General features: G+C 45.2%; 1 pseudogene; it reads right to left on the minus strand.

Moving 5' to 3' along the window:
- LOC139247028 (uncharacterized) overlaps nucleotides 1–27,943 on the minus strand; it is a 143,866-nt pseudogene extending 115,923 nt beyond the window's left edge.

The following is a 27,943-nucleotide window of genomic DNA, read 5'->3' on the forward strand; positions in this document are numbered from 1 at the left end:
CTGGTGGTGACCCTACTCTAAGATTACTGGTGGTGATCCTACTCTAACATTACTGGTGGTGACCCTACTCTCACATTACTGGTGGTGATCCTACTCTAACATTACTGGTGGTGACCCTACTCTCACATTACTGGTGGTGATCCTACTCTCATATTACTGGTGGTGATCCTACTCTCACATTACTGGTGGTGATCCTACTCTAACATTACTGGTGGTGATCCTACTCTCACATTACTGGTGGTGATCCTACTCTCACATTACTATTGGTGACCCTACGCAAACATTACTGGTGGTGACCCTACTCTCACATTACTGGTGGTGATCCTACTCTCACATTACTTTTGGTGATCCTATTCTAACATTCCTGGTGGTGATCCTACTCTAACATTACTGGTGGTGATCCTACTCTCACATTACTGGTGGTGATCCTACTCTAACATTACTGGTGGTGATCCTACTCTCACATTACTGGTGGTGATCCTACTCTAACATTACTGGTGGTGATCCTACTCTAACATTACTGGTGGTGATCCTAATCTCACATGGCTGGTGATGACCCTACACTAACATTACTGGTGGTGAACCTACTCTAACATTACTTGTGCTGACCCAAACTAACATTACTGGTGGTGATCCTACTCTAACATTACTGGTGGTGATCCTACTCTAACATTACTGGTGGTGACCCGACTCTAACATTACTGGTGGTGACCCTACTCTAACATTACTGGTGGTGACCCTACTCTAACATTACTGGTGGTGATCCTACGCTAACATTACTGGTGGTGATCCTACTCTAACATTACTGGTGGTGAACCTACTCTAACATTACTGGTGGTGACCCTACTCTAACATTACTGGTGGTGACCCTACTCTAACATTACTGGTGGTGATCCTACTCTCACATTACTGGTGGTGATCCTACTCTCACATTACTGGTGGTGATCCTACTCTCATATTACGGGTGGTGATCCTACTCTCACATTACTGGTGGTGATCCGACTCTCACATTACTGGTGGTGATCCTACTCTCACATTACTGGTGGTGATCCTACTCTAACATTACTGGTGGTGATCCTACACTAACATTACTGGTGGTGATCCTACTCTCACATTACTGGTGGTGATCCTATTCTAACATTACTGGTGGTGATCCTACTCTCACATTACTGGTGGTGATCCTACTCTAACATTACTGGTGGTGATCCTACTCTAACATTACTGGTGGTGAACCTACTCTAACATTACTTGTGCTGACCCAAACTAACATTACTGGTGGTGATTCTACTTTAACATTACTGGTGGTGATCCTACTCTAACATTACTGGTGGTGATCCTACTCTAACATTACTGGTGGTGATCCTATTCTAACATTACTGGTGGTGATACTACGCCAACATTACTGGTGGTGATCCTACTCTCACATTACTGGTGGTGATCCTATTCTAACATTACTGGTGGTGATCCTACTCTCACATTAGTGGTGGTGATCCTACACTCACATTACTGGTGGTGATACTACTCTCACGTTACTGGTGGTGATCCTACTCTAACATTACTGGTGGTGATCCTACTCTCACATTACTGGTGGTGACCCTACTCTAACATTACTGGTGGTGATCCTACTCTCACATTACTGGTGGTGATCCTACTCTAACATTACTGGTGGTGATCCTACTCTCACATTACTGGTGGTGATCCTACTCTCACATTACTGGTGTTGATCCTACTCTCACATTACTGGTGGTGATTCTACTCTCACATTACTGGTGGTGACCCTACTCTCACATTACTGGTGGTGATCCTACTCTCAGATTACTGGTGTTGATCCTACTCTCACATTATTGGTGGTGATCCTACTCTCACATTACTGGTGGTGATCCGACTCTCACATTACTGGTGTTGATCCTACTCTCACATTACTGGTGGTGATCCTACTCTAACATTACTGTTGGTGATCCTACTCTCACATTAATGGTGGTGACCATACTCTCACATTACTGGTGGTGATCCTACTCTCACATTACTCGTGGTGATCTACTCTCACATTACTGGTGGTGATCCTACTCTAACATTACTGATGGTGATCCTACTCTCACATTATTGGTGGTGATCCTACTATCACATTACTGGTGGTTATCCTATTTTAACATTACTGGTGGTGATCCTACACTCACATTACTGGTGGTGATCCTAATCTAACATTACTGGTTGTGACACTACTCTAACATTACTGGTGGTGATCCTACTCTAACATTACTGGTGGTGATCCTACGTGAACATTACTGGTGGTGATCCTACTCTCACATTATTGGTGGTGACCCTACACTAACATTACTGGTGGTGATACTGCTCTCACATTACTGGTGGTGATCCTACTCGAACATTACTGCTGGTGATCCTACTCTAACATTAATGGTGGTGATCCTACTCTCACATTACTGGGGGTGATCCTACTCGAACATTACTGATGGTGATCCTACTCTAACATTACTGGTGGTGACCCTACTCTAACATTACTCGTGGTGAACCTACTCTAACATTACTGGTCGTGATTCTACTCTAACATTACTTGTGCTGACCCAAACTAACATTACTGGTGGTGATCCTACTCTAACATTACTGGTGGTGATCCTACTCTAACATTACTGGTGGTGATCCGACTCTCACATTACTGGTGGTGATCCTACTCTCACATTACTGGTGGTGATCCTACTCTAACATTACTGGTGGTGATCCTACTCTAACATTACTGGTGGTAATCCTACTCTCACATTACTGGTGGTGATCCTATTCTAACATTACTGGTGGTGATCCTACTCTCACATTACTGGTGGTGATCCGACTCTAACATTACTGGTGGTGATCCTACTCTAACATTACTGGTGGTGATTCTACTCTAACATTACTTGTGCTGACCCAAACTAACATTACTGGTGGTGATCCTACTCTCACATTACTGGTCGTGATCCTACTCTAACATTACTGGTGGTGATCCTACTCTAACATTACAGGTGGTGATTCTACTCTGACATTACTTGTGCTGACCCAAACTAACATTACTGGTGGTGATCCTACTCTAACATTACTGGTGGTGATCCTACTCTAACATTACTGGTGGTGATCCTACTCTAACATTACTGGTGGTGATCCTATTCTAACATTACTGGTGGTGATACTACGCTAACATTACTGGTGGTGATCCTACTCTCACATTACTGGTGGTGATCCTATTCTAACATTACTCGTGGTGATCCTACTCTCACATTAGTGGTGGTGATCCTACACTCACATTACTGGTGGTGATCCTACTCTCACGTTACTGGTGGTGATCCTACTCTAACATTACTGGTGGTGATCCTACTCTCACATTACTGGTGGTGACCCTACTCTAACATTACTGGTGGTGACCTACTCTCACATTACTGGTGGTGATCCTACTCTAACATTACTGGTGGTGATCCTACTCTCACATTACTGGTGGTGATCCTACTCTCACATTACTGGTGTTGATCCTACTCTCACATTACTGGTGGTGATTCTACTCTCACATTACTGGTGGTGACCCTACTCTCACATTACTGGTGGTGATCCTACTCTTAGATTACTGGTGTTGATCCTACTCTCACATTACTGGTGGTGATCCTATTCTAACATTACTGGTGGTGATCCTACTCTAACATTACTGGTGGTGATTCTACTCTAACATTACTTGTGCTGACCCAAACTAACATTACTGGTGGTGATCCTACTCTCACATTACTGGTGGTGATCCTACTCTAACATTACTGGTGGTGATCCTACTCTAACATTAATGGTGGTGATTCTACTCTAACATTACTTTTGCTGACCCAAACTAACATTACTGGTGGTGATCCTACTCTAACATTACTGGTGGTGATCCTACTCTAACATTACTGGTGGTGATCCTACTCTAACATTACTGGTGGTGATCCTATTCTAACATTACTGATGGTGATCCTACTCCAACATTACTGGTGGTGATCCTACTCTCTCATTACTGGTGGTGATCCTATTCTAACATTACTGGTGGTGATCCTACTCTCACATTACTGGTGGTGATCCGACTCTCACATTACTGGTGTTGATCCTACTCTCACATTACTGGTGGTGATCCTACTCTAACATTACTGTTGGTGATCCTACTCTCACATTAATGGTGGTGACCCTACTCTCACATTACTGGTGGTGATCCTACTCTCACATTACTGGTGGTGATCTACTCTAACATTACTGATGGTGATCCTACTCTAACATTACTGATGGTGATCCTACTCTCACATTATTGGTGGTGATCCTACACTCACATTACTGGTGGTGATCCTAATCTAACATTACTGGTTGTGACACTACTCTAACATTACTGGTGGTGATCCTACTCTAACATTACTGGTGGTGATCCTACGTGAACATTACTGGTGGTGATCCTACTCTAACATTACTGGTGGTGACCCTAATCTAACATTATTGGTGGTGATCCTACACTAATATTACTGGTGGTGATCCTACACTAACATTACTGGTGGTGATCCTACTCTCACATTACTGGTGGTGATCCTATTCTAACATTACTGGTGGTGATCCTACTCTCACATTACTGGTGGTGATCCTACTCTCACATTACTGGTGGTGACCCTACTCTAACATTACTGGTGGTGACCCTACTCTAACATTACTGGTGGTGACCCTACTCTCACATTAATGGTGGTGATCCTACTCTCACATTACTGGTGGTGATCCTATTCTAACATTACTGGAGGTGACCCTACTCTAACATTACTGGTGGTGACCCTACTCTCACATTAATGGTGGTGATCCTACTCTCACATTACTGGTGGTGATCCTATTCTAACATTACTGGTGGTGATCCTACTCTCACTTTACTGGTGGTGATCCTACTCTAACATTACTGGTGGTGACCCTACTCTAACATTACTGGTGGTGATCCTACTCTAACATTACTGGTGGTGATCCTACTCTCACATTACTGGTGGTGATCCTACTCTCATATTATTGGTGGTGACCCTACTCTAACATTACTGGTGGTGACCCTACTCTAACTTTACTGGTGGTGACCCTACTCTCACATTACTGGTGGTGAACCTACTGTAACATTACTGGTGGTGACCCTACTCGAACATTACTGGTGGTGATCCGCCTCGAACATTACTGGTGGTGATCCTACTCTAACATTACTGGTGGTGATCCTAATCTAACATTACTGGTGGTGATCCTACTCTAACATTACTGGTGGTGACCCCACTCTAACATTACTGGTGGTGACCCTACTCTCACATTACTGGTGGTGACCCCACTCTAACATTACTGGTGGTGATCCTACTCTAACATTACTGGTGGTGATCCTACTCTCACATTACTGGTGGTGATCCTTCTCTAACATTACTGGTGGTGATACTACTCTAACATTACTGTTGGTGATCCTACTCTAACATTACTGGTGGTGATCCTACTCTAACATTATTGGTGGTAATCCTACTCTAACATTACTGGTGGTGACCCTACTCTAACATTACTGGTGGTGATCCTACTCTAACATTACTGGTGGTGATCCTACTCGAACATTACTGGTGGTGATCCTACTCTAACATTACTGGTGGTGCCCCTACTCTAACGTTACTGGTGGTGATCCTACTCTAACGTTACTGGTGGTGATCCTACTCTAACATTACTGGTGGTGATGCTACTCTCACATTACTGGTGGTGATCCTACTCTAACGTTACTGGTGGTGATCCTACTCTAACATTACTGGTGGTGATCCTACTCTCACATTACTTGTGGTGATCCTACTCTCACATTACTGGTGCTGATCCTACTCTCACTTTACTGGTGGTGACCCTACTCTCACATTACTGATGGTGATCCTACTCTCACATTACTGCTGGTGATCCTACTCTAACATTACTGGTGGTGACCCTACTCTCACATTACTGGTGGTGATCCTACTCTCACATTACTGGTGGTGATCCTACTCTAACATTACTGGTGGTGATCCTACTCTAACTTTATCGGTGGTGATCCTACTCTCACATTACTGGTGGTGATCCTACTCTAAAATTACTGGTGGTGATCCTACTCTAACATTACTGGTGGTGATCCTACTCTCACATTACTAGTGGTGATCCTACTCTCACATTACTGGTGGTGACCCTACTCTAACATTACTGGTGGTGATCCTACTCTCACATTACTGGTGGTGATCCTACTCTCACATTACTGGTGGTGACCCTATACTCACATTACTGGTGCTGATCCTACTCTCACATTACTGGTGGTGATCCTACTCTAACATTACTGGTGGTGATCCTACTCTAACATTACTGGTGGTGACCCTACTCTAACATTACTGGTGGTGATCCTACTCTCACATTACTGGTGGTGACCCTACTCTCACATTACTGGTGGTGATCCTACTCTCACATTACTGGTGGTGACCCTACTCTAACATTACTGGTGGTGATCCTACTCTAACATTACTGGTGTTGATCCTACTCTAACATTACTGGTGGTGACCCTACTCTCACATTACTGATGGTGATCCTACTCTCACATTACTGGTGGAGATCCTACTCTCACATTACTGGTGTTGATCCTACTCTAACATTACTGGTGGTGAACCTATCTCACATTACTGGTGGTGATCCTATTCTAACATTACTGGTAGTGATCCTACTCTCACATTACTGGTGGTGATCCTACTCTAACATTATTGGTGGTGATCCTACTCTCACATTGCTTGTGGTGATCCTATTCTAACATTACTGGTGGTGATCCTACTCTCACATTACTGGTGGTGATCCTACTCTAACATTACTGGTGGTGACGCTACTCTAACATTACTGGTGGTGATCCTACTCTAACATTACTGGTGGTGATCCTACTCTCACATTACTGGTGGTGAACCTACACTAACATTACTGGTGGTGATACTACTCTCACATTACTGGTGGTGATCCTACTCTAACATTACTGCTGGTGATCCTACTCTAATATTACTGGTGGTGATCCTACTCTCACATTACTGGTGGTGATCCTACTCGAACATTACTGATGGTGATCCTACTCTAACATTACTGGTGGTGACCCTACTCTAACATTACTCGTGGTGACCCTACTCTAACATTACTGGTGGTGACCGTACTCTAACATTACTGGTGATGATCCTACTCTAACATTACTGGTGGTGATCCTACTCTAACATTACTGGTGGTGATCCTACTCTAACATTACTGGTGGTGATCCTACTCTCACATTACTGGTGGTGATCCTACTCCAACATTACTGGTGGTGATCCTACTCTCACATTACTGGTGGTGATCCTACTCTCACATTACTGGTGGTGAGCCTACTCTAACATTACTGGTGGTGACCCTACTCTAACATTAATGGTGGTGACCCTACTCTCACATTACTGGTGGTGATCCTATTCTAACATTACTGGTGGTGATCCTACTCTCACATTACTGGTGGTGATCCTACTCTCACATTACTGGTGGTGATCCTACTCTAACATTACTGGTGGTGACCCTACTCTAACATTACTGGTGGTGATCCTACTCTAACATTACTGGTGGTGATCCTACTCTCACATTACTGGTGGTGATCCTACTCTAACATTACTGGTGGTGATCCTACTCTCACATTACTGGTGGTGATCCTAAACTCACATTGCTGGTGGTGATCCTACTCTCATATTATTGGTGGTGACCCTACTCTAACATTACTGGTGGTGACCCTACTCTAACATTACTGGTGGTGATCCTACTCTAACATTACTGGTGGTGATCCTACTCTAACATTACTGGTGGTGATCCTACTCTCACATTACTGGTGGTGATCCTACTCTAACATTACTGGTGGTGATCCTACTCTAACATTACTGGTAGTGATCCTACTCTCACATTACTGGTGGTGATCCTACTCTCATATTATTGGTGGTGACCCTCCTCTAACATTACTGGTGGTGACCCTACTCTAACATTACTGGTGGTGACCCTACTCTCACATTACTGGTGGTGAACCTACTGTAACATTACTGGTGGTGACCCTACTCGAACATTACTGGTGGTGATCCGACTCGAACATTACTGGTGGTGATCCTACTCTAACATTACTGGTGGTGATCCTACTCTAACATTACTGGTGGTGACCCTACTCTCACATTACTGGTGGTGACCCCACTCTAACATTACTGGTGGTGATCCTACTCTAACATTACTGGTGGTGATCCTACTCTCACATTACTGGTGGTGATCCTACTCTAACATTACTGGTGGTGATACTACTCTAACATTACTGGTGGTGATCCTACTCTAACATTACTGGTGGTGATCCTACTCGAACATTTCTGGTGGTGATCCTACTCTAACATTACTGGTGGTGACCCTACTCTAACTTTACTGGTGGTGATCCTACTCTAACATTACTGATGGTGATTCTACTCTAACATTACTGGTGGTGATCCTACTCTCACATTACTGGTGGTGATCCTGCTCTAACGTTACTGGTGGTGATCCTACTCTAACATTACTGATGGTGATACTGCTCTAACATTACTGGTGGTGATCCTACTCTCACATTACTGGTGGTGACCCTACTCTCACATTACTGATGGTGATCCTACTCTCACGTTACTGGTGGTGATCCTACTCTCACATTACTGGGGTTCATCCTACTCTAACATTACTGGTGGTGATCCTACTCTCACATTACTGGTGGTGATCCTACTCTAACATTACTGGTGGTGATCCTACTCTCACATTACTGGTGGTGATCCTACTCTCACGTTACTGGTGGTGATCCTACTCTCACATTACTGATGGTGATCCTACTCTCACGTTACTGGTGGTGATCCTACTCTCACATTACTGGTGTTCATCCTACTCTAACATTACTGGTGGTGATCCTACTCTCACATTACTGGTGGTGATCCTACTCTAACATTACTGGTGGTGATCCTACTCTCACATTACTGGTGGTGATCCTACTCTCACATTACTGGTGGTGATCCTACTCTAACATTACTGGTGGTGATCCTACGCTCACATTACTGGTGGTGACCCTACTCTAACATTACTGGTGGTGATCCTACTCTAACATTACTGGTGGTGATCCTACGCTCACATTACTGGTGGTGACCCTACTCTCACATTACTGGTGGTGATCCTACTCTCACATTACTGGTGGTAATACTACTCTAACATTACTGGTGGTGACCCTACTCAAACATTACTGGTGATGATCCTACTCTAACATTACTGGTGGGGATCCTACTCTCACATTACTGGTGGTGACCCTACTCTCACATTACTGGTGGTGATCCTACTCTCACATTACTGGTGGTGATACTACTCTAACATTACAGGTGGTGATCCTACTCTAACATTACTGGTGGGGATCCTACTCCAACATTACTGGTGGTGATCCTACTCTCACATTACTGGTGGTGACCCTACTCTCACATTACTGGTGGTGATCCTACTCTAACATTACTGGTGTTGATCCTACTCTAACATTACTGGTGGTGATCCTACTCGAACATTACTGGTGGTGATCCTACTGTAACATTACTGGTGGTGATCCTACTCTAACATTACTGGTGGTGATCCTACTCTCACATTACTGGTGGTGATCCTACTCTCACATTACTGGTGGTGAACCTACTCTAACATTACTGGTGGTGATCCTATTCCAACATTACTGGTGGTAATCCTACTCTAACATTACTGGTGGTGATCCTACTCGAACATTACTGGTGGTGATTCTACTCGAACATTACTGGTGGTGATCCTACTCGAACATTACTGGTGGTGACCCTACTCTAACATTACTGGTGGTGACCCTACTATCACATTACTGGTGGTGATACTATTCTAACATTACTGGTGGTGATCCTACTCTAACATTACTGGTGGTGATCCTACTCTCACATTACTGGTGGTGATACTATTCTAACATTACTTGTGGTGATCCTACTCTCACATTACTGGTGGTGATCCTACACTAACATTACTGGTGGTGATCCTACTCTCACATTACTGGTGGTGATACTATTCTAACATTACTGGTGGTAATCCTATTCTAACATTACTGGTGGTGATCCTACTCGAACATTACTGGTGGTGATCCTACTGTAACATTACTGGTGGTGATCCTACTCTAACATTACTGGTGGTGATCCTACTCTCACATTACTGGTGGTGATCCTACTCTCACATTACTGGTGGTGAACCTACTCTAACATTACTGGTGGTGATCCTATTCTAACATTACTGGTGGTAATCCTACTCTAACATTACTGGTGGTGATCCTACTCGAACATTACTGGTGGTGATTCTACTCGAACATTACTGGTGGTGATCGTACTCGAACATTACTGGTGGTGATCCTACTCGAACATTACTGGTGTTGACCCTACTCTCACATTACTGGTGGTGACCCTACTCTAACATGACTGGTGGTGATCCTACTCTAACATTACTGGTGGTGATCCTACTTGAACATTACTGGTGGTGATCCGACTCTAACATTACTGGTGGTGACCCTACTCTCACGTTACTGGTGGTGATCGTACTCTAACAACACTGGTGATGATCCTCCTCTAACAATACTGGTGGTGATATTATTCTAACATTATTGTGGTGATCCTACTCTCCCATTACTGGTGGTGACCCTACTCTAACATTATTGGTGGTGACCCTACTCTAACATTACTGTTGTTGATCCTATCCTAACATTGCCGATGGTGACACTGCTCTAACATTACTGTTGGTGACCCTACTCTAACATTACTGTTGTTGATCCTATCCTAACATTGCCGATGGTGACACTACTCTAACATTACTGGTGGTGACCCTACTCTCACATTTCTGGTGGTGATCCTACTCTCACAATACTTGCGGTGACCCTACTCTAACGTTACTCGTGGTGATCCTACTCTAACATTACTGGTGGAATCATCCGAGTGAACCTTCTTGGAATTGCCTGCAAAGCAAGTATATCATGTCATAAATATGGAAAACAAAACGGCACGCAGTATTCCAGGTGTGGCCTCACCAATACCTTGTATAGCTGTAGCAAGACTTCCCTGCTTTTATACTCCAACCCCTTTGCAATAAATGCCAAGATTCCATTGGCCACCTGATTACTTGCTGTACCTGCATACTGTCCGTTTTTTGTTTCATGCACAAGTACTCCCAGGTCCCGCTATACTGCAGCACTTTGCAATCTTTCTGCATTTAAGTAATAAATTCCTCTTTGATTTTTTTCTGTCAAAGTGCACGACCTCACATTTTCCAACATTATACTCCATCTGTCAAATTTTTCCCACTCACTTAACCGGTCTATGTCCTTTTGCAGATATTTTGTGGCCTCCTCATACATTGCTTTTCCTCCCACCTTTTATTCGTCAGCAAACTTGGCTACGTTACACTCAGTCCCTTCATCCAAGTCGTTAATAGAGATTGTAAATAGTTGGGGTCCCAGCAGAAATCCCTGCGGCACGCCACTAGTTACTGGTTGACAACCAGAGAATGAACCATTTATCCCAACTCTCTCTTCTCCATTAGTTAGCCAATCCTCTATCCATGTTAATAAAATATCACCAACCCAGTGAACTTTGATCTTATGTGGCACTTATACTATGTGGCACCTTATCAAATGCCTTCTGGTAGTCCAAATATACCACATCCACTGGTTCTCCTTTATCCACCCTGTTCGTTACATTCTCAAAGAATTCCAGCAAATTTGTAAAATATGACTTCCTCTTTCATAAATCCATGCTGACTTTGCCTGACCGAATTTTGCTTTTCCAAATTGCTTCTTTAATAATGGACTCCAACATTTTCCCATCCACAGATGTTAGGCTAACTCGTCTATAGTTTCCTGGTTTTTGCCTGCCTCCTTTTTTAAATAGGGCGTCACGTTTGCAGTTTTCCAGTCTGCTGGGACATCGCCAGAATCCAGGGAATTTTGGTAAATTACAACCAATGCATCCACTATCCCTGCAGTTACTTCTCTTAAGAACCTAGAATGCAAGCCATCCGGTCCAGGGGATTTATTGCCTTTAGTCCCATTATCTTACTGAAGTAACACCTCCTTTGTGATTGTGATTGCGGTAAGTTCCTCCCTCCTATAGACACTTGACTATCCATTGGAATAAAGTTAGTGTCCTCTACCATAAAGACATGCTCACCGCTCTGCTCCACCTCACAATCAACAAGCTCCCCGCTGGAGTGGAAATAAACTACAGAATCAGTGGGAAGCTACTTAACACATGCCGCCTCCAGGCCAGGTCCAAGATCACCCCAACCTCTGTCGTGAGCTGCAGTATATGGACGACTCCTGCGTCTGCGCACATATTGAGGCTGAACTCCAGGATATAATCTGTGTATTCACTGAGGCATATGAAAGCATCGGCCTTAAACTTAACATCCGGAAGACAATGGTCTTCCACCAGCCTGTCACCGCCGCAAAGCACTGTCCTCCAATCATCAAGATACACAGCGCGGCCCTCGACCACGTGGATCATTTGCTATATCTCGGGAGCCTCATCAACAAAGGCAGACATTGATGTGGAGATTCAACATCGCCTCCAGTGCGCCAGTGCAGTCTTCGGCCATTTGAGGAAAAGTGTGTTTGAAGACCAGGCCCTTAAATCTACCACCAAGCTCATGGTCTGCAGGGCTGTAGTAATACCCGCCCTCCTGTATGGATTTGAGGCATGGACGATGCATAGAAGGCACCTCAAGTCGCTGGAAGTATATCACCAACGATGTCTCCGCAAGATCCTGCAAATCCCCTGGGAGGACAGGCGCACTATCAGTGTCCTCAACCAGGCTACTATCCCCAGTATTGAAGCACTGACCACACTCGATCAGATTCGCTGGGCAGGCCACAAAGTTCGCATGCCAGATACGAGACTCCTGAAGCAAATGCTTTATGCGGAGCTCCTTCATGGTAAACGAGTCAAAGGTGGGCAACGGAAACGTTATAAGAACATCCTCAACGCCTCCCTGGTAGAGTGTGACTTCACCACTGACACCTGGGTGACCCTGGGCAAAGACCGCCCAAGGAAGAGAGTGCATCGGGGAGGGCGTTGAGCTCTTCGATTCTCAATGTAAAGAGCGTGAAGAGGTCAAGCGCAGGCAGTGGAAGGAGCGCATGGCAAACCAGCCCCACCCACCCCTTCCCTTGACGAATGTCTGTCCCATCTGTAACAGTGTCTGAGGCTCTCGTATCGGACTGTTCAGCCATCAAATAACTCACTTTGGGAGTGGAAGCTAGTCTTCCTCGAGTCCGAGGGACTGCCTATGATGACGAAAGATGGATACAAAATATTTGTTCAGAGTTTCTGCCATTTCTATGTTCCCCTTTACTACTTCCCCGGTCTCGTCCTCTAAGGGACCAACATTTACTTTAGCCCCTCTTTTCCTTTTTATATACCTATAGAAACTCTTGCTATCTGTTTTGATATGTGTGTTGAGGTTTAATCTGTGCCTCTTAGTTTCTGCTTTGTTAGTCTGGGATTTTATCTGTACCTGTTTGTTCCTACTACTTGATTGTGTGTTTTCGACAGTACCTGTCAGTTCCTGAGTGTGGAATTTACTCTGTATCTGCCCGTCTCTGGTATGTTAACGTGAGAATCAATTTTATTTTTTACCTGTAATTCTCTGATATGTGAGTGAAGATTTTGAATTCTACATATATTTTTCTGATTTGTGGGTGTGGGTTTTACTCTGCCCCTATCAGTTTCTGCGATGCAAGTAACAATTTTACTTACTGCCTTTCAGTTTTCTGACATGTACACATGGGATTTACACTTTACCTGTCACTCTCCGGTATGTAAGTGGGGATTTTATTCTGTTACTGTCACTTTCATATATGTGGGTGTGTGTTGTATACTGTATCAGTCAGTCTATGGTACGAGAATGTGGGTTTTATTCTGCACCTGTCATCTTCTGGTATGTTCGGAGGTTAAATACTGAATCTGTCAGATTCTGAAACATGAATATGGCTTTTGCTCTCTACCCATTAGCTTCTGATATGCAAGTTTGGTTTATACTACCTGTTTGACATTTTTTCTGATGATTGTGCGTTTTATGCTCTACCTGCCAGTTTCTGGCAAGTGAGTGTGGGTGTTTAATGTACCTGTCAGTGTGATCTGTTTCAATGGTGAAACAGCATCTGACTCCACTGCTCCATGTGGCTGTAAGATTCACAATGTAACTCTGCCACTTCGGATCACTGTGGGACTGACAGCTTCTGCTGCCTGTGACAATAGGATTGAGATCAGTTCTGTGTCACTGCGCTCTGTGAGTGATCATCTACTTACTGTGTGGGAGAAGGAGCTGCCTGCACTGTTCCTTGTGTTCCAGGTGGAGGAAAGATCACATTTGTTCTGGCTGGTTGAAGAATTTTGATCTGAGAATAATAATACGAGAACATTATTAATTCTAGGATATGGATGCGGGGGAGAATATTATGTATCTGAGGGAGCGACAATGTATCTCTCGATCACCAACAACACGGTTCTGGAGAACTTAGCTCACCGAAACAATATAACCCGTCTTTAAAATATCTTCTCCCACACTACTCTCCTCGTACCTGCAATAGATGCACTTTGTGAAACTCCCGACATCTTCACTGTCAAGCTGTGTTTCTACTGCTCCCTGTCCAAGAACAATAGACACGGTGAGATTGGAACTGAATCAGGAACATTCACGACTGATTTGGGAAAAGAAAGCAGCAATGATTTGAAAGAGCGAGGTGGTTTACTTTCTCTGTTACCTTACACTGACGACACACAGCCCGAGAATGGCCTCTCACTTCTCGCACTCACATAATGTTCCGGAAGTAGTTCCTGCTCCAATCTGCCTCTAACACACAGCCCGCGATGGAAAAAAACGAGGAATGTTCACGACTGATTTGGAGAGAGAAAGCAGCAATAATTGTAAGTAGCAAATTCTGACCATTCTGTCTCCCTTACCCTGGACACACACTGTCCATACACAGCCCGTGAATGGCCTCTCCCTTCCCCCACTCACACCACGGACTGACACTTGTTCTTGCTCCACTCTGCCTCTTACACACAGCCCCAGACTTCCCCTGACCTCGCCCCGGATTCAGTGCCGATCTCGGGAGAATGCGATTACTCGGGTGGGTGCAGGAGCCAGAGAAAATGCAGGAGCCACAGCAGAGGATACGGCAGCAATCACATGGATCGAATTCAAAGAGCCAAATTCAAGATCGGATTGTTTTGGCCGTTTTCTTTCCTTCTTTCTTCGTTGTTGCTTCTACACCAGAGAGTAAGATTGCAGGCTAGCGAGCTCAAGAAGATAGCAGCAGAGCTCTGCAAAGAACAAAGGCAAGCAGTACAACTAAAATGGCGGCGCCCAAGTGAAGCCTCGTGGGGATCACAAGATGGCGTCTTAAAAGGGAAATGCACACGGGAGCCTTTAAAGGGCCTTACACCATTGGCGGAGCCCATAAAAAAATTTTGTTAGGCAAGAGCGAGTCCAAATGTGTAATGTGAGTTGTATGATGATGTGATTTAGGATAAGAAGTGATATTTTGATGCTGAATGGTTACTGTGTTTAAAATGATGGATATGAATCATTTACGAAAATAGTTAATACCACGAGATACAAGTAAAAGGGCTAATGGATCCGTGACTAACATGCCTAAGGAGCCAATGTGATTTTCGATTTTACGTGATTCATGCAAGGATTCAGCGGCTGCAGATGAGCCACCAAGGCAACTACTGAGAACAGAGGCAATGCGACAGTTGCGATACCCTGTTTCAGTGCAGCCCATACCTCGGGCGAAAAGGGGCAGTACTCTGACATCGTACCTCACCCAGTGGAGCTGGGATTAAATAACTGTTCAGTGCACCTGAAACCTTTTGACATACCATCTGCACAACTTATCATACAAATGTACTGTCTATGTATACCTGATTTCTGGTGAAGGTTACTTCATCACCCATGTAAGGACTGCAAATTCCACATGCTTGCACCGGATCGGAAGCATAATCTCCACATGGGGGGAAAGTGGATGGACATGGACTCACACTCACAAACCAACCAGGACAAACAAGGTCGAGGTTTCCAGCAATGGTTTTTGGAACTGGCGGCGGGGGGTGGGGGGGGGGGGGGCGGGAAGGGGCGGCGGCGGTGAAATGTTTTGTGTTGTCCAGATACATTAAATGTATAAGTACAATGGTGCGCCACAGAGGGCGCTGTGCTGGGAGACCTGAAAGTGCCTGCAAGACAGAGTATAAAAGGATGCCCACCACACCTGGGAGGCACTCTGGAGTTACACAATAAAGGACTAAGGTCACAGCAGTTACTACAACACCAGACCGTGTGTAGTCAGTGATTTGAGTGCTACAAACATCACAAATTCAATCTGTAAAAATCAAAGTGCACTTTTCCCCATTTACTTTTATCAGAATCTGAGCAAAGGAACTGGGCCTGGGGGGAAGGACGGAGAATTATTAAAGCTGGGAGCCTTTTCCCTTGGAGATGCTCAATTTGGAATAATTCCGTGCAGGGTGTTGCTCTCCATGAGCCCGTCTTCACAAAGCAATCCTGCAGCAACATCGGAGGGGTGAGGGAGTGGGAGTGTTTGCTGGGACCGTGCAGGAGTTAATATCTGACAGGAACTGTCCGAGATCAGTTTAATTAGAGTAAAACTCTCGGTCACTGAGAGTAATAGCGAACGGCCCTGAGCTGCAAGATTGCAGAGATGACAACGGGCGAGCGAGGGTTAAATGTGTTATATTGTTGCTCTCACTCTGACACTGTCCTGCAGTGTGCGATTAATAATGTGTCTGTCTCTGGTACAATATCAGTGAGAGGAGAGACTGCATCTTCTGTCTCGCCAATGGGAACTTTCAGCATAAAACAGGACTTCAGAGGTCAGTCTGGAGCTGATACTGTGCATGGCTTTCTGTGTCTCACCGCAGTATCTTGTCTCTCGCTCAGGCCTCTTCCATCTCTCTGTTGCTATCCGCTCTCTCTTGTACTGGTTGTGAAAGCGGATACTGTTTATAGCGTGATGTGGAAACACTGTTGGAGGTGCAAGTCTGATAATGTCTCTGTTTCTCTCCCTGGTGCAATACGTGAAGGTGTGGCGCTGTTACTGAGCGTATTATAGAGACACTGATACAATGTGTAAGACTGATACTGTATCTGTCTCTCTGTCTTTTCCGCTGGTGCTATACATGAATGTGTGGTACTATCCCTGATGTAATATAGGGACATTGTTTGGGACAGAGACAGAGATAGCGATAGTCTGTCTGACTCTCTGTCGCTCACTATGATAGCCATCTCTGGGTGTTGAGTATGGGATGTCACCATCATAGACAGTCCCTCGGATCGAGGAATACTTGCTTCCACTCTAGAAATGAGTCCTTGGGTGGCTGAACAGTCCAATACGAGAACCACAGTCCCTGACACATATGGGACAGATAGTCGTTGAGGGTAAGGGTGGGTGGGATTGCTTTGCCGCACGCTCTTTCTGCTGCCTGTGCTTGATTTCTGCATGCTCTTAGAGATGAGACTCGAGGTGCTCAGTGCCCTCCTAAATGCACTTCCTCCACTTAGGGCGGTCTTTGGCCAGGGACTGCCAGGTGTCATTGGCGATATTGCACTTTATCAGGGAGGTTTGAAGTTGACCTTGTAATGTTTCCTCTGCCCACCTTTGGCTCATTTGTTGTGAAGGAGTTCCGAGTAGAGCACTTGCTTTGGGAGTCTTGTGCCTGGAATGCGAACAATGTGGCCTGCCCAGCGGAGCTGGGCAAGTGTGGTCAGTGCTTCAAATGCTGGGAATGTTGGCCTGGTCGAGGACACGTTGGTACGTCTGTCCTCCCAGGTGTTTTGTAGGATCTTGCAGTAAGGGATGGATAGGACACCAGTTATTCAAATGTCCCTCATTTTCGGAGAAGAGAGAGACAAAGAGAGGCTGCAGGGGTGGTGTGCACATCATCTGTACTTTCATGTTCGTCAAACATATTTCTGAATTCGAACAAAAGAACATAAGAACATAAGAATTTGGAACAGGAGTAGGCCATCGAGCCCCTCGAGCCTGCTCCGCCATTCAAGAAGATCATGGCTGATCTGGCCGTGGACTAAGCTCCACTTACCGCCCGCTCCCCGTAACCCTTAATTCCCTTATTGGTTAAAAATCTATCTATTTGTGATTTGAATACATTCAATGAGCTAGCCTCAACTGCTTCCTTGGGCAGAGAATTCAACAGATTCACAACCCTCTGGGAGAAGAAATTCCTTCTCAACTCGGTTTTAAATTGGCTCCCCCGTATTTTGAGGCTGTGCCCCCGAGTTCAATTCTCCCCGACCAGAGGAAACAACCTCTCTGCCACAATCTTGTTTATCCCTTTCATTATTTTAAATGTTTCTATAAGATCACCCCTCATCCTTCTGAACTCCAACGAGTAAAGACCCAGTCTACTCAATCTCTCATCAGAAGGTAACACCCTCATCTCCAGAATCAGCCTAGTGAATCGTCTCTGTACCCCCTCCAAAGCTAGTATATCCTTCCTGAAGTAAAGTGACCAAAACTGCCCTCAGTACTCCAGGTGCGGCCTCACAAATACCCTGTACAGTTGCAGCAGGACCTCCCTGCTTTTGTGTTCCATCCCTCTCGCAATGAAGGCCAACATTCCATTCGCCTTCCTGATTACCTGCTGCACCTGCAAATTAACTTTTTGGGATTCATGCACAAGGGCCCCAGGTCCCTCTGCACCGCAGCATGTTGTAATTTCTCGCCATTTAAATAATATTCCCTTTTACTGTTTTTTTTTCCAAGGTGGATGACCTTACATTTTCCGACATTGTATTCCATCTGCCAAAGCTTAGCCCATTTGCTTAATCTCTTTGCAGCCTCTCTGTATCCTCTACACAACCCACTTTCCCAGTAATCTTTGTGTCAGCTGCAAATGTTGTTACACTACACTCTGTCCCCTCTTCCAGGTCATCTATGTATATTGTAAACATTTGTGGTACCAGCATCGATCCCTGTAACACACCACTAACCACTGATTTCGAACCCGAAAAGGAACCATTTATCCCGACTCTCTGCTTTCTGTTAGCCAGACAATTCTCGATCCATGCTAATACATTTCCTTTGACTCCGCGTACCTTTATCTTCTGCAGTAACCTTTTGTGTGGCACCTTATCGAATGCCTTTTGGAAATCTAAATACACCACATCCATCGGCACACCTCTATCCACCATGCTCGTTATATCCTCAAAGTATTCCAGTAAATTAGTTAAACATGATTTCCCCTTAATGAATCCATGTTGCGTCTGCTTGATTTTACTATTCCTATCTAGATGTCCTGCTATTTCTTACTTAATGAAAGCTTCAAGCATTTTCCCCTCTACACATGTTAAACTAACCGGTCTATAGTTACCTGCCTTTTGTCTGCCCGCTTTTTTAAACAGAGGCAATACATTAGCTGTTTTTCAATCCACTGGTACTTCCCCAGAGTCCAGAGAATTTTGGTAGATTATAACAAATGCAATTGCTATAACTTCCGCCATCTCTTGTAATATCCTGGGATGCATTTCATCAAGACCAGGGGACTTGTCTACCTTGAGTCCCATTCGCCTGTCCAGCACTACCCCTCTAGTCATAGTGATTGTCTCAAGGTCCTCCCTTCCCACATTTCCGTGACCAGCAATTATTGGCATGGTTTTTGTGTCTTCCACTGTGAAAACTGAAGCAAAATAATTGTTTAAGGTCTCAGCCATTTGCACATTTCCATTATTAAATCCCCCTTCTCAACTTCTAAGGAACCAACATTCACTTTAGTCACTCTCTTCCATTTTATAGATCGGTAAAAGCTTTTACGATCTGTTTTTATGTTTTGCGCAAGTTTTCCTTTGAAATCTATCTTTCCTTTCTTTATTGCTTTTTCAGTTATTCTTTGCTGTTGTTTAAAATGTTCCCAATCCTCTAGTTTCCCACTAACCTTGGCCACCTGATACGCATTGGTTTTTAATTTGATACTCTCCTTTATTTCCTTGGTTATCCATTGCTGGTTATCCCTTCTCTTACCACCCTTCTTTTTCACAGGAATATATTTTTATTGAGCACTATGAAAGAGCTCCTTAAAAGTCCTCCACTGTTCCTCAATTGTGCCACCGTTTAGTCTGTGTTCCCAGTCTACTTTAGCCAACTCTGCACTCATCCCACTGTAGTCCCCTTTGTTTAAGCATAGTACGTTCGTTTGAGACAGTACTTCCTCACCCTCAATCTGTATTACAAATTCAACAATACTGTGATCACTCATTCCGAGAGGATCTTTTACTAGGAGATCGTTTATTATTCCTGTCTCATTACACAGGACCAAATCTAAGATAGCTTGCTCCCTTGTAGGTTCTGTTACATACTGTTCTAAGAATCAATCCCGTATGCATTCTATGAATTCCTCCTCAAAGCTACCCCGTGCGATTTGATTTGACCAATCGATAGGTAGGTTAAAATGACCCATTATTACTGCCGTTCCTTTTTCACATGCCTCCATTATTACCTTGATTATTGCCCGACCCACCGTGAAGTTATTATTTGGGGGCCTATAAACTTCGCCCACCAGTTCTTTTTCCCCTTACTATCTCTAATAAACTCCCACAATGTTTCAACATTTTGTTCATTCGAGCTAATATCGTCTCTCACAACTGCCCTGATATCATCCTTTATTAACAGAGCTACACCACCTCATTTTCTTTCTTGTCTATCTTTCCGAATTGTCAGATATCCCTGTATGTTTAATTCCCAGTCTTGGCCACCCTTAATCACGTTTCTGTAATGGCCACCAAATCATACCCATTTGTAATGATTTGTGCCGTCAACTCACTTACTTTATTTCGAATGCTGCGTGTGTTTCGGTCGAGTGTTTTAATACTAGTTTTTCAACCATGATTTTTAGTTTTGACCCCTCCTGCAGCCGCTTTATATTCATACATATTGTCCCTTCCTATCACCTTGTGGTTTACACTTATCCCAGTGCTACTCTGCTCTGTTGCCTCCTGCCTTTTGCATTAATTCTTGGAGTCCTGTTCATCTGAGCTCTCACCCACTCTCACTAGCTCAGGGCCTCTCCTGGGTTCTGAATACTCCTCGCATTGAGGCACCGAGCTTTCATGCTTGCCTTTTTATTACACTTTGGCCCTTTAGAATTTTGCTGTACAGTGGCCCTTTTTGTTTTTTGCCTTGGATTTCTCTGCCCTCTACTTTTACTCATCTGCTTTCTGTCTTTTGCTTCTGTCTCCATTTTGTTCCCCTCTGTCTCCCTGCATTGGTTCCTATCCCCCTGCCATATTAGTTTAACTCCTCCCCAACAGCACTAGCAAACACTCCCCCAAGGACATTGGTTCTGATCCTGCCCAGGTGCAGACCGTCCAGTTTGTACTGGTCCCACCTCCCCCAGAACCGGTTCCAATGCCCAGGAATTTGAATCACTCCCTGCTGCACCACTGCTCAAGCCACGTATTCATCTGCGCTATCCTGCGATTCCTATTCTGACTAGCACGTGGCACTGGTAGCAATCGCGAGATTACTAATTCAGCTCCTTGCTCCTTAAATTCGTCTCGTAGGGCCTCAACCCTTTTTCTACCTATATCGTTTGTACAAATGTGCACCACGACAACTGGCTGTTCACCCTCCCTTTTCAGAATGTTCTGCACCCGCTCCAAGACATCCTTGACCTTTGCTCCAGGGAGGCAACATATCATCCTGGAGTCTCAGTTGCGGCTGCAGAAACGCATATCTATTCCCCTTACAATTGTATCCCCTATCACTATCGCTCTCCCGCACTTTTTCCTGCCCTCTTGTGCAGCAGAGACAGCCACCGTGCCATGAACTTGGTTGCTGCTCCCCTGATGAGTCATCCCGCTCAACTTTACTCAAAGTGGTGTATTTGTTTTGCAGGGGGATGACCGCAGGGGACCCCTGCACTACCTTCCTTGCACTGCTCTTCCTGCTGGTCTTCCATTCCCTATCTGGTTGTCGACCCTTCACCTGCTGTAAGACTAACTCGCTACACATGCTACTCACGTCATTCTCAGCATCGTGGATGCTCCAGAGTAAATCCACCCTCAGCTCCAATTCCGCAACGCGGACCATCAGGAGCTGGATGCGGATACAGTTTCCGCACACATAGTCGTCAGGGACGCCGGAAGTTTTCCTATGTTCCCACATGGTACAGGAGGAGCATATCACGTGACCGAGCTCTCCTGCCATGACTGAACCCTTAGATACACTTAAATTGGCAACAATAATGCTAAAGTTTACTCACTGTTATAGAAGAGAAAAAATAAAAAGTACTCAACAATCACTTACCCCCTTGGCTGTGACGTTTCCTTTCTGTTTCTTTATACTCCTTTTTTGCCTTCTCCCTGTAGCTGCACAAGCTGGGCCTTCTCCTCCAAGCTGCCCGAACTCCTGAACTTGCGGCCTTTTTATAGGCCTCCGACTCCGGACTGTCGCCTCCTCCTCGACACTATACCAACTTAAAGCAGTTATGGGTTAAGCCAGCCAGAGCTGTGATTGGCTCCTGCCCTCGAATCTGGGAACAGACACTGTGTGGAGCGCCGGCCTCAGAGTGTTTAACGTTTACTGAGCTGGGAAACTACAACTGACCCGAGAATCGGCAGCACAGCCGAGCAGAGAAGTAAACCTGTGCTGGGAACTATAAATCTGGGAACAGTTTGTGTGTGAATGTGCAGATTTCAACATTGTGTGAGCGAGTGTGTGTTAAAGGGGCGGGTGGGTTAGACCAATGTAACTGTGTTTGTGTGTCCGTTCTCATCGCCGGATTTCAGGGACCCTCTTGTGTAAAATTCAAAGATTTCCCTGTCACAGGATCGCACTGCTGCCCTGCTGTGGTTCCCCACTCCAAGCCAGCCTGTCTAAGTTGGGCGAACAGATCCTCAAGGTTGTGGCCGATGGCAGCGATCGCAAGGGGATGGCCCTGGGCGCGATCAAGGAGGCTCTGGCGGCCGAAGGCGGCGATGTGGAGAAGCGCGGGTCTCAGATCAGGTTCAGTATCAAGAGGAATGTGACCAATGGTTCCCTGAAGCAGATCAAGGGCACGGGCGCCTCGGGCTCCTTCAAAGTCGCAAAGGAGGAACCCAAGGGGAATTGGAAATGGAGGTGAAGAAAGCAGCAGCCAAGTAACCTGCAACAAAGCAATCGGCATAAGAGACAGCGAAAGCGCCGGCTGGGAAGAAGGCGGCAGCGAAGAAGCCCAAGAGCCCCAAGAAGGCCACAGGCGGAAAAGTGAAGGTGGCCAAAAAGGTGGAGAAACCGAGTGCCAAGGCCACGCCCAAATCAGCAAAGACCAAGAAAGCAGCGGCCAAAAAGTAAAGAAAAAGGACAACTTGTAAACATCTGAACCCAAAGGCTCTTCTCAGAGCCACCCACGCGTCTCAGAAAAGATCTGATCCCAGAATCAAATAATCACTGTGTTTCTAGAATGAAAATTATCCCATCATCACTGGAGATTCGTTACAATTGGCTGCACCCACCCCTCCTCAGTGTCTGCACCACCCCTCCGCCAATATCCTGCTTATAGAAACATAGAAACATAGAAACATAGAAAATAGGTTCAGGAGCAGGCTATTCAGCCCTTCTAGCCTGCACCGCCATTCAATGAGTTCATGGCTGAACATGAAACTTCAGTACCCCCTTCCTGCTTTCTCGCCATAACCCTTGATCCCCCGAGTAGTAAGGACTTCATCTAACTCCCTTTTGAATATATTTAGTGAATTGGCCTCAACTACTTTCTGTGGTAGAGAATTCCACAGGTTCACCACTCTCTGGGTGAAGAAGTTTCTCCTCATCTCGGTCCTAAATGGCTTACCACTTATCCTCAGACTGTGACCCCTGGTTCTGGACTTCCCCAACATTGGGAACATTCTTCCTGCATCTAACCTGTCTAAACCCGTCAGAATTTTAAACGTTTCCATGAGGTCCCCACTCATTCTTCTCAACTCCAGTGAATACAAGCCCAGTTGATCCAATCTTTCTTGATAGGTCAGTCCCACCATCCCGGGAATCAGTCTGGTGAATCTTCGCTGCACTCCCTCAAGAGCAAGAATGACCTTCCTCAAGTTAGGAAACCAAAACTGTACACAATACTCCAGGTGTGGCCTCACCAAGGCCCTGTACAACTGTAGCAACACCTCCCTGCCCCTGTACTCTAATCCCCTCGCTATGAAGGTTGCTTTCTTAACCGCCTGCTGTACCTGTATGCCAACCTTCAATGACTGGGAATGTCTGAGGCTCATTTCTTGTCAGCAAACTCCCAGGTTAATTGCAGATATTTAATATTAAATTAGAACTGGGACAACTGAGATCCATAGAACAGTAACCAGCCCTTTCACAGATACTGAGGTTGGCTCTGAAAACATTCGTTCTGTTATTAGATTAAATCCTGTCCGCTTTACTTGCTCTTGGACACACTGATGGTTTTCTTGGGCAGCAACACAGCCTGGATATTAGGCAGCACCCCGCCCTGAGCGATGGTCACCTTTCCCAGTAGCTTGTTGAGCTCCTGGTCGTTGCGGATAGCCAGCTGCAGGTCTCTGGGGATGGTGCGGATCTTCTTAATGTCGCGATCCGCGTTGCCGGCCAGCTCCAGGATATCAGCCGGTCAGATACTCGAGCACAGCAGCCATGTAGACCGGGGCTCCGGCACCCACACGCTCAGTGTAGTTCGCCTTCCGCAGGAGCCTGTGAACACGGCCCACAGGGAATTGCAGTCCGGCCCGAGAGGAGCGAGACTTGGCCTTGGCCCGAGCTTTGCTGCCGGTTTTTCCTCTTTTTATTGTTTAAAAAAATATACTTTATTCATGTAAAATGTTCACGATGCATTGGAAAATAGCTCAGTACATTTGGATGCGGTCAACAATTAAATACAAATAATTTGGATGCTGACAGCAGTTCCATACAATACACTTGCGTACATTTCATTCCAAGGTACACTTTAGTAGAATCCGCAAATCACCTTACATGTAGCACTGTACCCAGAAGGATGTTACATGGAGCAGATAAGAACAGCTTTATAGTACATTCCAGGATACATTTCAATACCGATCATGAATCACGTTACATGTAGCACTATGCAGATGAAAGCAGTAATCCGAACGGGTGACGATACATTTACATTTCTTTCCAAGTTACTAAACAGTTCAGAAAATGTCATTATACATTGCACAGCACAGGTGTTTTTCACTACATGGTGCTCTTCCAGACATTTCCACAATCCACACGTTCAGAGAAAGAATGAGAAACTGCCCACATCTGCCTTTTGTGTACCTTCTGGAGGAATGCAAGGAGTGAACATGTGATTGGTCGCTCTGTGGTGAATTTCATGGGTCACAATCTGTTTTGCCCGCCAATCAAAGTTAGGCGGAAATTAATTCAAAAACTCCAGCAAGAATTTTTAAAATAGCGGATTATGTTAATAAATTTACCATTAGTCAAAGATTTGCCAACACGTTTTAATTCCTTTTCTCTGATTCTATTTTTCCCTTGCAAGTTCCAAACTGTTACAATCAGCATTAAATTCGGGTACTGTTTCAAACTGTCTGTAATGGGCGATAATCAATCTCCACTGATTCTGTAACGAGACACATTCCAATTCAATCTTTGTCAAAGTTGGGTTTCATAGATTATCGATCGATCCACCGCAGAGGCGGCAGTGAGACCAGAACTGGGATTCCCTCTGCGAAAGGAGAAGAGGGACAGAATGCCCCGGTTCTGTTCTCTGTGAGAACTCCCATTCTGTGTTGTTACACTGCGGGGAGTGTCGGGTTAATAAACGGACTGACCCGCAACAGGAATTGAAAAATAAAGTTGAAAAGGGCCTGCGAGAGAGAATGTGTTACTGAAATCTGAGTCTCAGCCCCTAAACAAACTTTTAATTCGGCAGGCGGTGTACATGAACGGGTCTGAGAGCAAAGGGAAAGAGCGACCAGGGACCGTGTTTGTAGTTTGTGGGCGGGTAATTCCAGCGACACTGAGGTCGAACCGGACAATGAAGCTGCTTGTCGGATAATTCAAAACGAAATCTACAGCTGGAACTGCAAAAGTTTTCACCCACTTGTTCAGGAAATAATTAGTAATGTTAGTCTAAAGGTTGATGGGTTTGTGCAGCTCTTTCAGAGAGGCTGTGGATGGCTCTTAAAAGAGCCGTTGTGTTTGGGTTTGCTCTCCCAGGACAGCGCGCAGTTTTACTTGGAGCTGGTGCACTTGGTCACCACCTTTGTCCCTTCCGACACGGCGCTTGGCAAGCTCCCCGGGCAGCAGCAGGCGCACGGCGGTCTGGATCTCCCGGGAGCTGATGGTGCGGCACTTGTTGTAATGGGCCAGGCGGTCCAAAATATCGTTCACAACCGAGTTCATGATGCCCATGGCCTTGGAGGAGATGCCGGTGTCGGGTTGAACCTGCTTCATCACTTTGTAGATTTAGATGGAATAACTCTCCTTCCTCCACTTTCTGCGCTTCTTGCCGCCCTTCGGTGATGTTTTCTTGATGACTTTCTTGGCGGTAACTGTTCACTTTCCGTCAGCTATCGGCTGATTCAGTCCGGCGCAGATTTGAGGAAACTCTACTCCAAGCCCGCATTATATGGGCAGCCCCGCACTCCGCCCACAGCCCTATGCTAATGAGGGATGGATGGCAATGATTGTGATTGGTTCATTGGCCGCTTGTCAATATCCATTGTTCTGCAGCTATTTTTGATCGGGAAGCACTTGAGAGCGAATCAGTGACTTTGCCGTTTCAGCCTGTCTTCTGAAGCGCCGCATGGACCCACTCCGACTGTCAATGAGGTGATGGGACGTTAGTGTTGCCAGGCTGCGGGTGGCCTCTATTTCTCTCTAGTTGGTCTCTTTAAACATCCAATCAGATTTGTTGCTTGCCACAATCACAAATTCTTGAATGAGGTCATCAGTTTCAACCCTTCCTCATTTATACTTTGCATCTATTCTGCACTCAGGCAAAAATCTTACCAGGAAGGTTCGTTATTGTTTTAGTCTATATTGAATAAACTGAACAGCAAACTCGCTGTTCTGTTTGTCGATCTATATTTTTACATGTTCAACAGACATTGACCAGTTTATAACTGAGATCGATTGAGGGTCACTTCTGGTCAGGAAACTCCCAGCTTATCAACCGGAGGGATTTAAAATTAAGCAGAGAAATAAAGACTTGGATTTATATTGTGCCTTTCAGCACCATCGGTCTTATGAACGTGTTTTGCAGCCAATGAAGTACTTTTTGAAGTCGACACTCGTAATGTCGGAAAGTCGGCAGACATTTCGCGCACAGCAAGCTCCCACAAACAGCAATGTGATAATGACCAGATAAGCTGTTGTGTTATGTTGATCGAGGGATATGTTTTGGCCAGAATACCGTGGATAACTCATCTTCTCTTCTTCAAAATAATGGCCGTGGGATCTATTACGTCCACCTGAGAGAGCAGACGGGGCCTCGGTTTAATGTCTCTTCCTATAGATAGCACCTCCGACAGTACAGCACTCCCTCATCACTGCACTGGTGTGTCAGCCGAGATTTTGTGCTCAAGTCCCTGGAGTGGGGACTTGACCACAACCTAACTCAGAAGCGAGAGTGTCACCAACTGAAGCACCGCTGATAAGGTTGTGATCAATCGATCAGTTTCTTCAAACAGTAAGCAATCCTTTCACAGATAGAGTGGGTGGCTCTGAAAGGAACCAATATGTTATTTGATTAAACCTTGAACACTTTACTTACTCTTTCTGAGCCCAGCATTTGGAGTCTTGGCTGTTCAGCCATGATCCTATTGATTTCTGGAGCAGGATCTTCAGAAGGCATTCGATAAGATGCCACAT

This window comes from Pristiophorus japonicus, unplaced genomic scaffold, assembly GCF_044704955.1.
Source record: "Pristiophorus japonicus isolate sPriJap1 unplaced genomic scaffold, sPriJap1.hap1 HAP1_SCAFFOLD_252, whole genome shotgun sequence".
NCBI lineage: Eukaryota > Metazoa > Chordata > Chondrichthyes > Pristiophoridae > Pristiophorus > Pristiophorus japonicus.